Source organism: Pollicipes pollicipes, unplaced genomic scaffold (assembly GCF_011947565.3).
Source record: "Pollicipes pollicipes isolate AB1234 unplaced genomic scaffold, Ppol_2.1 Scaffold_5724;HRSCAF=6776_pilon_pilon_pilon, whole genome shotgun sequence".
In the NCBI taxonomy this organism is placed as follows: domain Eukaryota; kingdom Metazoa; phylum Arthropoda; class Thecostraca; order Pollicipedomorpha; family Pollicipedidae; genus Pollicipes; species Pollicipes pollicipes.
In genome coordinates this window covers 53,609,172-53,625,363 of record NW_023596746.1, presented here as the reverse complement: position 1 = coordinate 53,625,363, position 16,192 = coordinate 53,609,172, and positions in this window count along the sequence as shown.

Below are 16,192 nucleotides of genomic sequence, written 5' to 3'. Positions count from 1 at the left end.
CGTGTCTGTCATATCTCTCGCGCATCATCATTGGCTCATACTGAGCTTCCACGAAAGTGGATAGATACACCTGGCTTAGTTCCCATTTCCCCCTCCCCAAAAGACTCCTCTCGTAAAAAGAAAGGCTATCGATGCTTAAACAAGTCGGACACCCTTTGGGCTGCAAATATAACGAGGCGATGACAGATTCAAGGATGTCAGTAGACATCTTCTTCATAAATTCTACACCGGTCTAAATGATTTTGCAGTTTTCAAGGCCGAATCGTTCTGGGTTTTGGTCATAACCTTGGATTTGGTCTTGGCTTCGGAAAGCGTGACACTAGCCGTGTGCCAATCAAATTTACTGGCAAACCCATGGGTGGGCAGATTTGAAATATGTTGGCGAGGTGGAACCGATACATTCGCTTACATGGTGCATTTGGATGCAAAACTACTCCAAAACGAAACCATATCCATTGCCTCCTGACAAAATATTTACTCCGTATAAAAATAATGTTTCTAACATATTTGATAGACGGCAGCAGGGGGCCAAAAAAGAAATAATGTTAACATTGTTTTGATCCGACAAGGTTGGCACGCTTGAAATAGGTTGATAAATGATAAAGAAATCGTTTATCAACCGATTTCGATGTCGCTTCTACGGTTATTCATCTCTATGAACCTATTTATATATCGATGGCTATGTCCAGCGATAGTTGACATAGAACAAACGCGGTGGTGCGTTCCTATGGTGTTGAGAAGGCTCAAGCTTAGAGTACTAACATGGGCAGTGTCAGTTAGGCGATAAGGCAAGCCAGGCGAGTGATATTGACAAGCGCCCGGGTGGCCGGCTGAATAATCTTTCCTTGCGCGAGCGTCGATTTCACCCCTTGAGAGCTCCAAAACTGAGATAGGTAGCACGGGCTAGATTAAACCGTACGTAAACTCACTAGGGTCAAAATTTGAGATTCTTAGATTCAGACCTTGGGGTTGAATAAGTTCAAACAAGGTCAAAATTCCAGATTGGTGTCTCAGTGGGCACCAAAACTCCTTATGCAACCGCGGTAAAGCTAAGTTCATGTTCTAAGCAAAATGTCAATGAGGTCAGTGAACTTATTTGGCCTTTAACAGGTCAAGGGATCAAATCCCTATGAAATTGCTCCTATTTTGTTATTCGAACAAGCGACAGGGGCTTGACTAAGCGGCACATTTATGAAAGCGTAGCGTTGAACTGGGTCATTTTAGCTCGGTGATCTACTCCGACTTTAAAAAAGCACATGGGACACGTCTGTCGTGGTCGCTTCATTCTTCAATCCCAAATAACCACTTGAAACTACCCCATAAAACCAAGATCACGAGTAAAAAAGTAAGTAAGTTTTATCACGTTTTGGCCTTCATGCCTATCCTTAGGATAAAGGGATTGGTTGTAAATTTAAATTAAATTGGTTTATTACCTAAGAAGCCACTTCAGATACGCATGGCCTCGTCTAACACTGCGTTGTTGCATCACATTGAATGGTTCCCTAAAAATGCCCCTCGCTAATAGCCATGGTCTGGCTTGGATCTGCGATTGGTCAGTGACCTAACAAGGTGCGTCTAATTCTTTACATCAAAATATCTGTTATCAAATTCTCTACAGCCATGGAATGTTTGGCGCGACCACACCGTGTCGTTCGGAAATCCTTCTGAAAAGCCTTCGGGGGGGGGGGGAAATCAATTTTATTCCTACCTGAGAGCGTGTTAGCAGTCGGCCATAATGCTGACATCCACCCAAAAATAAATTACAGTGCAGTCTATATAAGGGTCTGGCCTGTGTGGACTTGTGCCCTAGGCGTATAGATTTTCAAAGGAGGAGGATTGGGGACACTTCATTTGAACATGGCCCATTGAAGCTGCCGCCGACCACTGACGACCCTGACCGAAACTGACCGACACTGACCGACCCTGACCGACACTGACCGACACTGACCGACACTGACCCACCCTGACCGACCCTGACGACACTGACCGACACTGACCGACCCTGACCGACACTGACCGACACTGACCGACACTGACCGACACTGACCGACACTGACCGACCCTGACCGACACTGACCGACCCTGACCGACACTGACCGACCCTGACCGACACTGACCCACCCTGACCGACCCTGACCGACACTGACCGACACTGACCGACACTGACCGACACTGACCCACACTGACCGACACTGACCGACACTGACCGACCCTGACCGACACTGACCGACACTGACCGACCCTGACCGACACTGGCCGACCTTGACCGACACTGGCCGACACTGACCGACACTGACCGCCACTGACCGCCACTGACCGACACTGACCGACACTGACCCACACTGACCGACACTGACCGACCCTGACCGACACTGACCGACCCTGACCGTCACTGACCGACACTGACCGACACTGACCGACACTGAGCCGCGGTGTATTTACACTACAATAACACCTTCTCTCCTCTGTTATCGTTTTTGAAATCGCCCGTAGTATACAGTTATCTTTTCAGAAGCTGTTTACTGAACACATATGGAAATGGCATGAAACATTTCGTTTTATTGCTTCATATTTGACATTGAATGACGCATGGCTAGCTCACCCTGGATACCTGGGGGTGCACCTGGGCAAAATTATTTCCTCATGTTTTACACGTGCATACGTTGCATTCCATTGTCCATTCATCCACGTTATGTCCTTTTGCTTCCCCTGTTTGTTCCACCTGAACACGCTTTTGCCACGGCACATGCTAATTGGCCTTGTAAAATGTAAAACTTTGCATTGATATGCACGGAAGTATTCCTCACACAGCTGCATTGATGGCCTGCGGTGCTCTTCACACTGTGTGGAAAGCTCCCAATTTTCGAGTACTGGAACCGCTCTAACACATTACTTTTTTCGCGTTGCAATAACGACATCCATGTTGCAGTTTCATTTACCGGAAGCAACAGCCACTCCTGTGAACGTAATATAGTGAGCATTATCTCTTCGTGAGCACTACCATAACATCATAGCAAAAGTTTACTGAAAGCCACTCCCAATACCAAACTCCGGGACCGCTCTTGTGCATCACACGCACCTTAAATTTTTGCGCCGTACATGAACAGGATGTTTAGAAAAAGTTGAAAAATAAGGAACTGCTGAAAACGCTCAGTTTGGCTGGTTTCTTGGTGACCAGCCAAATATCGAACGATGGGAGGAATGAAATCCTGTAACAGTGACCCTTTAACTTACTTTATGATATTAAATAATAGGGCTGAAAGCGCCTCAAAAAGTGTTAATCCATGATTCCCACACCAGCGCGCATAACGTCTGCGACATCCAGCTTTACCTTTTTCATGTAACCCAAATTTGGTGATTAAGTCGCAGTGACAATACAATATTGCGAGGAGCACACGCCCGATCCAACAGCGTGCAGGCACACAGTAACTGGCATACAGTTATCTTTTCAGAAGCTGTTTGCTGAACACATGCGAAGTGAATTTTTTGCTGCTGCGTAACGTTTATTACCTTAAACGGCATAACGCTTACAAAATGAAGTTTCTATTGGCAAAAAGCACACAAACCTGCAGTCAGTGGTTGCATGGGTATCAACTTCTCAAATGCATGACAGCCGGGCCAGACCACTAAGCTTGTAAGCTAAGTTTAAGTAAAACTCGCTGGTCGCGTGGTCTTGAGCGTGAACAGAAGGCAACAACTGTACACGCTGTGCAATTTGAATGCCGAACGTTTTGTGGATGTCGTAATGTGAAATATACCCTTGAGGAAAAAGTTGGCGCAAAAAGACGTGACAAATTCCCCGAGATAATGTTCCATCTGGATCCGCGCCATTGAGGTCAGCTGGGATCACAGTCATATGCAGATACTTTACATCTTCGAAACAGTTAATGTCGCTAGAGTTAGCTGACCTTGAATGGGCAACTACAGAATTTCCTCTGTTTGAATTAATTTCAACGACCGTAAACGAACACCGGAAAATATCACGAAGCGTTACGAAACAAATCGATTCCAAATAGCAAGGCCCTGGGTCAGTAATCTTGCAATAAGATGCACATGGGGAAGAAGCGGGGGGAGGAGGGGGCGCACCGCCAGCCGCGGCCGTCTCCTCACTTCACCCCTCTCACTCACTCCGTGTGTCTCTGGGACGCCACATGTCACATACAGCCGGGGAACGGTGGGAGGTACGAACAGAGCCTGCTGGAGCTGAATGAAACGATGACAACGAGGCTCGCCGTCGCCGCAGGAGATATAGTCGGAGCGCTTCGGTTACCATGCCGTGGCCCATCTCAATGTATGTGGTTCACCGCACCTAGAAAAACAATGGACTTGGGACCTCTCTTATCAGGCTGTTTGATAATTTTGTCTGTTCACACACGGAACATTCTCACACTACAGTCAAAATAAGGAGATGACAAGTACTCCTGTAGGCACGAGGACATGGGTAATATTGACATAGACCTGAAAGGTAAGTGCGACTTCTACAGGCTTTATCGTCTGTTGCCTGGTGTCTGGTCTGCTTAAGTGTCTGGTCTGGTGTCTAGTCTGGTGTCTAGTATTGTGTCTGATCTGTTGTCTAGTCTGGTGTCTAGTCTGGTGTCTAGTCTGGTGTCTGGTCTGATGTCTAGTCTGGTGTCTGGTGTGGCGTCTAGTCTAGTGTCTGGTCTGTTGTCTAGTCTGGTGTCTAGTCTGGTGCCTGGTCTGGTGTCTGGTCTGGTGTCTGGCCTGGTGTCTGGTCTGGTCAGGTGTCTGGTGTGTGTTCGGGTCAGGTGTCTGGTCTGTTGCCTAGTCTGGTGTCTAGTCTGGTGTCTGGTCTGGTCAGGTGTCTGGTGTATGTTCGGGTCAGGTGTCTGGTGTATGCTCGGGTCAGGTGTCTGGTCTGGCACCTGATACGGTCAGGTGTCTGGTCCCGGTCAAGCGCGGGCTCGGCGTCCCCCGCTCTGGTAAGCTCGACTGGCAGCGTTACGACGCAGCCGCGCTTGACCGCCGGAAGACCGTGTTAGCAGGAGCAGGAGGACTGGCGCACTCATGCGGCGACGAGTGTCACCCAAAGCGACGATTCAGCTGAGACAACCAGTGTTCAGGCTCACCGTCAGCAATCAGCACCGCCCTCACTGCGTGGGCCGAGCGCTGACAAAAAGGTTTATTCAAATAGTGCCATGACTGAGTTGCTGCACAAAAGCATGGCGCAGAATGCCGAAGGCAGCCGACTTTTAAAGTCACACATATATATATATATATATATATATATATATATATATATATGTATATATATATATAAAGCATTATTACCGTGAGTTTATCTGAACATGCAGGAGATCTTCGAAGTTGTAGATGCGTAACACGAAAAAATGCAACAGCGATACGCTGAGCTAACGACACCACCTTGCGTGTTTCCCGGCAGATAAATCGCAGGGGTGTGTGCGCCGCCCGCCAGAGGCGCCGACGGCGGGCCGGCGCTGCAGGCGGGCCTGATCGGACAGCTGGGACTCTGTAGCCTCCCACCGTCTGCGTCCCGTTTGGCGGCGCGGTGGGCGCGGCTCGGCGCTGATAAGCAGCCGGCCTGCCGCTGTGAGAGCCTGGCAGCTGACCGGTGCCCGGCTGCGACCTCGGCGGTGGCGAATCGCGCCGCACGGCGATAGGGACCTTTCAGGATACCAGAGACGGCATATGCCATGAGCTCTTCAGGACACCAGCGGACGGCATATGTCAACGCAGCACTGCACAGAAACTCCCGCAATAGCTTGTCCACCGAGCACTGCAGCTTAGCTTCCGGTAATGCGCCGTTAACGGCCACCTGTTAGCTGTGCTTGGTAGTAAAAACAAGTCAGTGGTCATTCGTAACACTTAACCTACGCCGTACTGAGTCATCAACATAAGCCCCCAGCGCTTCAAATCACAAATCAAAACCTAACCCAGACTACCTGTGCTGACAGACAGTCTAGTGTGCCGTTTAGGATAGGCCATTTGCGGCACCTGAGGTTCACTGTCATGGTTCTCAGCATCGAGGAACGCCGTCAGTCAAGTGATCCGGGTCTGTTCAGAGCAGGTGAACGGCACACGGCACCGGATACCTCGCCTCTGTCCAGGGCAGGAGTGTCCGGCTGCTCGCCGCTGATCTGTTCTGAGCAGACGGATTGCATCGAATAACTCGCCTCCGTCCAGGGCAGGAGTGTCCAGTTGCTCGCCGCTGATCTGTTCTGAGCAGGTGAACTGCTCTGGATAACTCGCCTCTGCCCAAATCTTTTCGAGTTCATGGAAAGTGCTACCAGTTAGGTAGATAAAGACAATGGTTAAGATGTTGTGAATAGCATTGACCTCAGGTTGGAGAGTAAGATGTTGAGGTTTGCTCACGGTGTCTTATTGGTGAGCGTGTCTTAAAATAGCAGCCAGATGAACCAAACTCAAGTTGATGTAGAGAACCTGGTGAAATGGGCTTCTCTGTGGCAGATGTCATTCCATTATGATAAGTGTAAGGTGATTCATCTGGGTAGTATTGGCAGTGAATGCATTAGCTATAAAATGGGAAGCGGGGAGTAAGGCCATAGCGAGAAAGACAAACACTTAGCGTTTACGATTTCCCGGGATTTAAACGCTGAAAAGCAACGAGCGGCTTCTGGAAGCAGGGCACTTTACATGCTGGGACTTACTGACAGGAATGTCCACAACAAGAGAAGAAATGTGCTTAACTGATATGCTTAATATAGTGCTTAACCTAACCATAGTGCTTAACCTAGAGTGTTGTGTACAGACTTGATCCATACGCTTCCAAAAATAAAAAGATAGGCTGGAAAGAGTACAGCGAAAAGCAACTAGGATGACAACTGGAGTTAGCGACCTGGAAAATAAGGATAGTCTTAGAGCCTTCTGGTTGTATTCACTAAGGAATTGCATACTTAGAGGGCATCTGATAGAGGTGTTCGAGGTCATAAAAGGGATAAAAATGTAGCTTTGCGTGGAGCACTGAAATTAGGCTAAGGCTTAGAGCAAACCAGCTTCATTCATCAAGGTGTAGTAATAGAACTATGAACAGCCAGGTGCTATCTCGGCAACGAGTAGTGAATCATTGGAATGGATTTTCAAACGAAGTTGTAGGAAGTCCCTCTCTGGCAGCATTTCAAAATCGTCTGGACAAGTTCTATTTGTCTACAGATCTTATTTGTAACTAAAATTCGGGCTGGTCGGGCGGTAAGATTAGCTTTGAGGATGTTTGCGAAACCTAAGGCAGGCCAACCTCGATGGACCCAAGTGGCTCTATACTGGCCAGATGTCTTTATGTATTTTATGTCCGCAGCGGGGACACTTCTTCCTCCAAGGGGATGGTCCCAAAATATCCCCCTTGGTTTCGCCACCGCCCCCAGAATGACACGTTGACCCCAAAAGCCATCAACAACGAGTACAGCTGCCAGATTCATGAAAGCTGTGCATCACCGCGTGCCACATGACTGCTGCATGTAGCCCGCCTGGCTGATCATTCGTTCAAGGTGGAGTAGCCCCGGCGCCCCGTACGAAAGAAAAGGCAATATTTTCACGGTTGTTTATTAACATAAAAAATATGGGTTTCAGAAAAAAGGCAACTGACGTCGAGCGATGGCCTGACGAATCGTGCTCTTGTCAATTGCCGGAGCCGGTAACTAATGCGTAAACTGAATCTTCCGAAAAGTGTCTCAATAACACCATCCGAGTCCGAGCCCAACTCCAAACGCTCACAAAAATGTGGAACGCTCCTCATCCCCAAATAACGCAACTTGGCTTAATCTGCAAGGGCCTAGCCCAGAGCTCCCAGGGTACAGTATGCGCAGGTAGCCAGGAGCACCATAAACGCCGCCTGGCAGCCGAACCGACGGCGGCTCTCACCACCACCTGTCAGTGGCTTACCGAAGCTGCAGTTCGAGAACGACGGACTCGGTCACGACACCTCGCCCCTATCACTGTTACCTAAAGGTGGCGCCATCGGCATAAAGCTAGACTGCGGTTCTGAATGTCGACAAGAAGAGAAGAGAGAGAGAGAGAGAGAGAGAGAGAGAGAGAGAGAGAGAGAGAAGAGAGATATATATATATATATATATATATATATATATATATATATATATTTTAAGCACATGCGACCACAACAAGGTGCAGTCTGCGTTAGAATTACATGTTGACTAATCCTATAAGCTAATGGAGAAAGGTTACACCAAGGCGCAAATCACGAGAGCGTATTCCATCGGCCGCGGCTCCCTCCGTCCAAGGCACTGTCAGCCCGGCCGTTAAGACGTTTCAGTTGGTACAACGTTGGAATCCGGCAGGAGACGTTTTAGCTGGAGTCCGGCTGTAGCTGCGTGTCATCGGTGGAGAATACAGTCCCCCGCGTTCCAGGCTATAGTAAATGGCACAGCCCACCTGAGATATCGGAACAAACCGCATCACATGCGTGCATTCACCTCCGCATGTGACGTCACCTCGCAGACCTGGGCATCCATCGAAGCATAGAGTAAACCCCACCTTCAGACGGCGAACACCTCTGAAAAAGTTACATACATGCCTGTAGGTTCCAGCTGCATCAGGTCCGTTGGGCAATCGGGTCGTTCATCAGTATAAACACCAGCCGAGCGCCTGCTTCACACGATCGTTATTGTCCGTGATACCCATGCCGTTTTGGTCACATCGTTAATTTCCTCGTTGGGAGTGTCCCACACTTATTAAACGCCGGCATGGCCCCTCTTATGACGCCATACTGCGCGCGCAGCTGCAGGAGGCATTCGTGTCGCAGTTCTCAGGGCTCCCCGTGACTCATTCCACGATTTTGAAACTCGGTCGTCTTGCTACTTTCGTCGCGATGGAACGCGTGGCGGCGCTGCGCGAGCGTGAAGGCCGCACGGGCACGCACGCCGCGTGATGTAAGCGGACAGCAGGAAGACGCTTTCCTCACTTGAGTGCACCCCGTGACCGGCAGGCGAGGGGAATTATACGAATAAGGAGGTTCGTCCGCGCCATGATGAGGTTCGTCCGCGCTACAGTGGCCTCTGAAGAGTGAGACAGTAAAACGCAGTGGCGGTTGTCCGGAGCAGAGAGTAGCAAAGGTGTCCCAACTGGTGTGGGGGGGGGGGGCGGTATCGGGGGGGAGGGAGGGGGTTTGAGTAACCTGCTCCACGGACCTCAAAAGCGAGACTTCTTTTGACCGGTTCAGAACCCAGGAGGTTTTAGTTCCAACGGTGCGTGGGTCGCCGTTATGACAGGAAGATGAAGTGTCGACGGAACGGCGTGGACACAGCCGGTCGTAGTGGGTGGTGGAAGGGAGCGGCGCGAAGGCTTATTATTGTGATTCGCCGCAGGCATCAAGACCCGTAACACAAAGCCAGTAAGCATTATCGAAGCACTTACTGTTGAAGTGCGAACCAAATGCAACAAATCGTCATAACGAAGGGAAGATCGAGGGAATATCGAACGAGGGAGTGTGAAAAAAACGCAATAATTTTTGGCCAAAAGGCTGAAATGCTTACAACTAATGAACTCACTATAATGGCCTTGAACATGCGTTGATTAGGATGTATTTCACTCACCTACTAAACGTGCGAAACTGTCTGTAATTCGGTCAAGACGGGTTTTTCATTGGCTACCGTGATCAATCATTCCTTTAACAAAATGAAGACTCCTGTCAATGCTCATTTTAGTTGCTCTTCCAGGCTCGGCTCGCACTCGTCATATAAGCATTCGGGTGCATCAGAATGACAGCAAATATAGTCGGACCCCGAACGGCGCTCCTTACAGTATGTTCATCTCTGGCGTGACTGTGATAAATGCTGTTAAAATCGGCAAGACCCCATTTGCGGCAGCGTGACGAGCAACGCCACAATTGTCGTGATTGGTATGATCACGTCAAAAATAGGAAGCCGGCGGAGCCCGTCGCGTTGAAAATCCGTATGGCCGGGTTTTCCAAACGCCTTGTAATATCTGCACTGGATCAGTCAATCGGACATAGTGCAGTGATTGAGCGCTCTCAACCCAAGATTGATGCATTCTAGCCTTTTGGTTAGCTTATGTTTAGCTTATGTCGACTGTCGCGACGATTTTGCGAATTAGTGCAAATGGTCGGGGTGGATGCTGGTCACAATGACCTTTGCTATGCGTCTACGTAACTTCAGTGACTCAGTTTCTCTCAGTGTAGGCGACAGTGCGCTGCGTTTGGGGCCGGTTCGGAGAAGGTGGCGTTGGTCGCTTCCCGCTCTGTTATTGTAGAACCTATGAGTGAAACATTGCTGAGATCTCCTGATGAGCGCAGACAGTGCACTCTTACTTTATAAAAAAGCACCTGCACATCTCCAGCTGCCCTGGTTGTCGAGGCTAGGCGTAATCTCTCGAACAGCCCGCTTTGACAAGCATCAGACCACGGCGTCACCGCCAACATTCTTCGCCGAATATGATGACGGTGACTGGGTCAGCAGTGGCCGTCATAACATGCATACATTCGCAATCATATCCCGCTTTATACCTATGTATCATGTCGCCCGTCACGGCCGCTAAACAGTGACGTCGCCAAGATCGGAGGCCAATACGCCGAAAGGAGTATAAGGCATCAATAGTGATCTCCCTAAGATTCCTTCCCATTTGAAAGGAAACTTCACATTCGACAAGATCTTGTGGGTCATTTTTCGGTCGTATAAATCTAATTTTGGACCAAGTTTCTCTGTAGTGTAGCTATTGTTTTAGGGGTAAGTATAAAGCCGTGTTCAGATGCCGCAAGAACGGAACTAGTCAATTACTCACCAGTCGGACTGAACGGCAAAGCCAACACCGAAAACTTTCGGCTAGATTTTCGTAGGTGGTTGGCATGCAACTTACATCTCCTTTTTAGCGTAGTATGGTATGTAGGCAGTCCTGACTGAGACAACGGTGGCGTTTACGTTCTTTTTTTTGCCTGTGTCGATTCTAGAAGCTCGAATTTTATTAACTGTTGCATCTAATTTGTCTGTTGATGCATATGGTTCTGTTAAGTACGTTCTATACGTATTTCATTTCGTTCGTTTTTTACTTTTAACTGCCTTTGTGAGTGAACACAACATGGCCCTGATGCCGACGCGCCCTTAAAAACCAAATCGCCACCAACTGCCTTTGTGCTCAATGGTGGTGTAGTGGTGACGAAGCCAGCCAGACTACCGGTGCACGTAAGGGGCTGACATTGCAGCAATGATCCCTGGTTATTTGCCGCCGAGACTTTGTCCTGTGTTAGTTTGAAACACGTTTTACATATGGCTAACTGCATTTCATATGTTTGCAATTTTTGTCTTCTGTTTTCTTGAGATGGATAAATTAATGAACTGAATGAAGCATTCCTTCCTCCCGAAGTGAAACAGAATCAGCCGGCGCTATGACTTTCGTTGAAAATCATCGCATCGGGCGATGATTTTATGCGCGCTCGAGATCAGCCAAAAAATTAGTTCGCCGAGCCGGGAGGCGCCAGTTGCGATCTCCCGCAGCAATTATCGCCGTCGGCTTACAGCGCGCGTGCTAGATAATTACCCGGCGAGGCCGGACGGGGCCAAGATCGCACTGTCCTGACTCCAGTCCGGCCGACCGGTTCACCTTGACGGCCTGGACGTGTGCTCCCATCTGCCGGCGATGATTGGCCATCGCTGACCGAGACGGCATGCCGGAGCGACGAGTCGGCTCTGGACGCGGGCCAGCTGGTGATTTCGCTGTCTCTGTGCACCGGCCACGGCTCGAGCCGGACGTAGCGGCCGTGCTGACGCTGCTGAAGCAGAGGCGCCGACTGGCCCTCTCGCGGGGAGGCAGGCCGACGGAATACGCCGCAATAATGGCGGCTCGAGCCGGACGTAGCGGCCGTGCTGACGCTGCTGAAGCAGAGGCGCCGACCGGCCCTCTCGCGGGGAGGAGGGCCGACGGAATACGTCGCATGGCGGCGCACATCCAGTCATGCTCGTCATTTGTCGTTCTATCTTATCGAAAATTTGTTCCGGATCGGTTGCGTGGGTGGCTTTGGATTCAGAGTATCTGCTAGGCACAGCCCGTTGCGTAGACCCCGAACGCCACCCAAGTTGTACCGTCCAGTTCGAGGGATATTTTGCCTCGGCGCCTTCGCCAGACAGGACCGAGGAGGGTTTACGTGCCATGCAATGCTGCGGTACGGCTTCCCGGGCCTAAGTCGACCTTCGTTGGCAGGTTGCCAGCTGTCCGTCCATTTCGGTCGGGCCAAACTGAGCGCCCGCTCTGGAACTCATACCCAGTGTAGCTGGATCACGGGTCCAGCACCACTCACCAGGCCACGTAAGCGGCTGGAACAATGCACATTCCTTTGTTTGTTGTTTGTTATGGCGCCACCTGGGGTTGGGATGTAATAGCAAGCTACAGTGTGTTGAGGTAGCTTAAAGAGAAGCCACAAACTTGTTTGTGTTTCCACCTGTAATGAAGAACTAAAAAAGGCGTTGGCCTTTTCACTGTTCACTGTTGTGCCGGCCACTCTTCAAAGCAAAACATTAGAAGTGCACGTAGGCTGGAGGCGTCGGACGCCATCGGTAATCAACATCAATAGGCGCAATCCATGCGATGTGAAATATATTGTGTGAAGACGTGACGACCAAAAATCAATTGATGTCAGCTCTGGGCGCTTTTTCACGGAAAACATCGCTAGCAAAATGTCCGGCTATAAGTCTGGGCACGCTTGGCGATTTCAATTGACGAAATAATCTAAATCATAATGTTGTATACTATAGCAAAGTATTGTGAAAGGTATTTCGAAAACTTTTGCACTTTTGAACGTCAGAAATTTAGGTTATCATGGTTACCATAAATGTGGCTTGACGTCTGTGCACTTTGCATGGTGCTACCTCTCTCAGTGAAGGATGCAGCGCCGTGTGTTCGAGATCGTTTTCGGAAAGAGTGACCTGAGCTGTTCTGTTGAGCTAACGACCCGCAATATACCAGAGGCTGCTGGTTAAACGGCGTTGTAGAAGCTTATATCACGATTGTATTAGCGATACTCAACATTTCGACCTGTGCTCGTCCTTAAGAGTGACAATGGCTCAGAAAGATTCAGCTCAATATGGCATGTGAAAATAAGACACGTGAATGTAGAAATGTTCCAAATATCTGCAGACACTGCCACCAGATGTCAAAGATGTCAAAAAGATAAATCATCTTATCACCCTATACATAGCCCGACGTTAAAGGCTGCAGTCAAAAAACGACGCAGGCAGATAAGTTGGAAGTTTAGCAATTTCGACACCGAGCGTGAGATACGAGCATTTCTCACCACGATCATCAGCCAGCACGAGCATGGCCTGGGCCTCAGGAACGTACAAAACCTAAAAATGCTGTTGAGCTCATGTCCCATGATTAAGTTTGTACGTTCCGCCTAGGGCGAAGATTCCAAATAAGCGGCTATTTCAAGATCGTGATATTTGTATTGTCTTCAGCTGTTGCTAAAACTTATATTGCAAAGACGGCATTTGTTGCGCTATGCCCCATTAATGTGTGTCAATGTACCATTTGTTCTCTTAGTGATGTGTACGCTCCCTGTATGCGTGCTTTTCCAAGATTTTGTCAAGTCGGTAACGAGTGCTGCGAACTATTGCTCCTGTACCAAATATATCCGCACAAAGGTTAGAGGATGTCGCGTACGCTCAACGTTTTTCCGCGGGCATTGTCCCTCTGAGTCTATTCACATATGTTTGGAAAATCCTACTCTCAGCTGAACACATTGAGGTCTCTAGCGCTGATCGCACTAGCCAGGACTTTAAACTTGGATCACTACTCCATGTCACCCTAAGGTCGTGTGTACCACTGTATCGTTAGGCGGCATTGGCTTGTTTATAGTGCTCGTCGGGCATAAACGAAGTTTCATATCACCATAATTTGTTGTCTGCCTTTTTACAACTTCTACACAAGTCTGTCGCAGCGTTAAATTGGGAATGTGCGGTACGTCCGGCAGACCTCACGCTCCGTTCTGGATATCCATTGTCCACTGCCTTCTCACTACTCTGCGTTTAGGTTCGCGTGGAAGTCGTAAAAAGTCGAATCGAAACAGATGACGTCGATGTGAAGCTCGGTTTCATACACGAAGAGCTGTATAAACCAGCCGATGTCGCCGTACGATCGAGTGGTGAGCTAGCCTGAGCGAGTGGTCCTAATTCAAGTCCACGCTAGTAGGGACGTCAGTGCGGCCAGCTTCCAGTACGATTTACCATACATGTGGGGAGTGGACTAAAAGAGAAATAGGAAAATGTGCGCGATAAAACGTTGAGCATACAAGATATTCTGTGTTGCATAGATATGTTTTCGGGTTGAATGGACGCCTTGGAGACGGACGTTTGCGATGAGCCCAGGCGCTACTAGGAGAATATAAAGTACGTCGCCATGCTCTTAGCAATTTTAGCAACAGCTTAAGACGATATGCACATCATGACTTAGAATGGCTGCACAATCGGAGCTTTTCCCCAAGGCTAAATGCGCAAATTCTAAGGCAATTAAAGACGAAGGGTATATGTGCGTCAATTGAGGTGCTTGACCTGCTCTGACCTTTGAGCACTTGTGGAAGATGCCAGTTCTGGCGCCAATTGAAATGAGCATCAGAAACTTCCCCATGAAGCAAGCTCTCAAGTAAAATAGCTGGTCGATTTTGACTGCGACCTAACCTTCATACCTGAGCCAAGGTCAATGGAATTTGCCATAATCATAAATTCAATTGTCGTATTGCCTGAGAAAGTATCTCATAGATGCATGGCTTCATCTAAGACTCCATGGTCGCATCATATAAAGCGATTCCGAAGACATTGTTTTGCTGAAAGCCACGGGCTGACTTTGAGCTTTCGTAGGTCAGCAACCGCTTAAGGTATATCTCCTTTGTTTTTACTGAAACGTTTCCTAAGGAATGGAATATGATGGAGAATCCTACAGGGATTAAATTGACCCTTCCCGCTCGAGTGCGTGTTGTAAGATTTTTCATTTTGCATGGATGGACGACTCAGGTGATCAAATAAACGTTCACTTGATGTTGCATAACTTCTTTTCGATAGATGTAAGCAGTGTGACATCGTGCCTGATCGCTGCATGATTGAGGTACATAACTCGAGAGGCATCCTCTAATGGTGCAAACACCAGCCTCCAAGCTCATCGGTGTTCGCTTGATCTATCTCCTTACGAATTATTACGTCTGGATCCTTGCCTGACAGGTGCTTGTTCGTTAACATGCAGGTTTTTGATCTGTCAGTTGATATTTCACACCACGCCGCGCTCGCACGGCCCTCCTTTTCGTGCCACATCCGGTTACTTGTGCTTCTTCTATGGCGCAGACCAGTGAAAGTCGTCCGGTAACCCCAGAAGGCACTGGGTCCGTGTCCATCAGGCTGTTCATTTGTTCGTCGTGCTCCTCGTGGGCCCGTGTTCGTCATCTGATCTGATTGTGACGCTGCTTGAGACATAGCCACATTCGCTACGCCTAAAATTGGCTGAGCTGTTGTGTCGAAATTAAATCTAAGATTAACCACAATTCCTGTTCGCGCCTTCTCCGTCATGGTACGGGTCTCAGGCTGACTGTTGAATGACGGTAGGCGGATACAGCGCCGGTGTACTGAAGGATGTGATTACGCTGCGGCATTTGTCATGGACAAAGAACCTGAAACAACACTCCCGCGTCGACTGAAGACCGCTGCTGCGGCCCTGCTGACGTCACAGCACCCGGCGGCAGCAGTAGCGCAGGCAGGGGGCACAGGAGGCACTCCCCCCCCCCCCCCGCCTTAGGTTCCGAGGGGCCTTTCGGGCCCTTCGGAGCCCACGATTAAGGGCCCGAAAAGCCAATCGGAGGTCTCATTCAGGGGACTCGGGCAGCAGGGCCGAGCGCCCCGATGCCAGCCAGAGGGCCCTGCGCGATGGTCAGGGGCCCACTGAGTCGATAAGGCCCTATATTTCGGTCAGACACCACCAGTAACGCAGAGCCGGCTCCATGGCGGCATGGGCCCTCAAGCAGGGACAAAACTAGGAGCCAGCGATTTCCACTGCTCGGGGCCCCAAAGCGCCTAACAGGCCCCCTGTGTTGCCAAGGGGTATCGATTCGGCCAGACGCAGTTTCGGGGAGGCCCGAAGAGCCTAGAGGGTCCGCCGGGTGCGACGATATCAAGGGCCCAATTAGAGGGTCTAAGGGTTTAAACGTTTGGTCGGAGTCCTATTCAGGGGCCCAGACCTGCGAAGACGGATCCTC